Raw genomic sequence first — 1,625 nt, 5'->3', positions numbered from 1 at the left:
ATATATATATATATATAAAGGACATAGCTGATTAGCTGTTATTGAAACCAATCGGTATTCAGCTGTAGTTGCTTTTCTCACATTAAAGTCGCTAAGTTTAAATCAGACCCAAACGGCTGAAATCATTTTTTTTTATTTTATTCTGACGCATCTCCGTCCGGATTCATTTAAAACTTCTCATATGGAACCATAATCCAGGTCAGATTATGTCAAAGATCCGAACTGTCCGCATCCAGATCGGAACCAGAACCCACATTATTCAGGTGGATGAGAAAACATAAATCGGCGCCCCCCCTTCTCTCCCCCCCGAGGCGACGCTGCGTGAAGTGTAAAACTCGCTACATTTACCTCGTTATGTGGAGGTGAAGGAGCGTAAGGCGCTGAAGTGGATGGGAAAACATAGTCGGCGCGTCGCCCCCTCCAGACGGGGTTTTGGCGCCCCCTCTGGTGCTGCGCCCCTATGCGTTGCATACCCACTTTTTGCGCCTCTGCCCATGAGTACCAACAGTATGCAGTAGCAACATCTACACATTTTTACCTTGATAAACCTTCAAAATTAAATATTTCAGTTGTATTAAACTTTGTTTTTCAGGATAAAGTGTTTTTCTTTTCTTTTTTATTGTTTTTGGATCGTTTATATCTGCCGCTCTTCATCGCAGCTCGGTTCTGTTTTTGAATCACTTTCAATTTCTGTTGGACTCATTTGCATAACGAGGTTCCTAATATGAGCCAATATTCATTCATTTACAGGTTAAATTAAAAAATCATGACTCAGAATCAAATAATTAAAACTTTTCTCTAAAAGCGCTGCCGCTAAAACACATTTACAGAAAATCTGCTGCAAACGCCACCGAACCAGAACCATCTGGACCAGAAGCGGTCCAGCCGGATCAGCTGCAGGTCATGGGGTCAAAAGGTCAGGAGGTCTCACCTTGATCGCCATCCGTGCAGCTTCGATCAGCGACGAAAAGACGCGAAAAAAATCCAAAAAACGGGCGAAGCGGCGAGGAGAGAAAAGTCCGGAGCGTTTCCTGTTCGGAGACACGGAGTCCTCCCACTGACACACACACACACACACACACACACACACACACACACACACACACACACACACACACACCGAGGCTTTTATCTGATTTTCTCCTCAGTTTTCGCTCCTCGGCTCTCAGACACACCCAGACCCAACTGGGAGCGGACCAGTCCGAACTGGACCGCTGCTTTGTTTGGTTCTGGTCTGAGGACCTGCAGGGAAAAGTATTCACACCCTCACAACTGGGAGGTGGGAAAAAATCTACTTTTTACAAATTAATAATAAAAATGATAAATTTAACTCTGTTTTTTGTTACATCTGGTCAAATAAAACTGAAGCTGGAAGTTCAGGGTGTGAATACAAGGCACGAGCCGGCTCCGGGTAGGAGGCAACATGTATGGAACTAAACTGAGGCCAAAAAGCTGGATCCTTTGAACTAGAAAAAAGAAAATTGAAAAAGAAAATATATATAATATGCTGCGACAGACAAACTGGCGACCTGTCCAGGTGACCCCGCCTCTCACCCCGAACGCTAACTGGAGAAGCAGCAGCACCCCTCCCGACCCCACTAAGGGACAAGGGTGAGAAAATGGAT

Source organism: Poecilia formosa, unplaced genomic scaffold (assembly GCF_000485575.1).
Source record: "Poecilia formosa unplaced genomic scaffold, Poecilia_formosa-5.1.2 Scaffold420, whole genome shotgun sequence".
NCBI lineage: Eukaryota > Metazoa > Chordata > Actinopteri > Cyprinodontiformes > Poeciliidae > Poecilia > Poecilia formosa.
Note: the sequence above shows the minus strand (reverse complement) of the source record.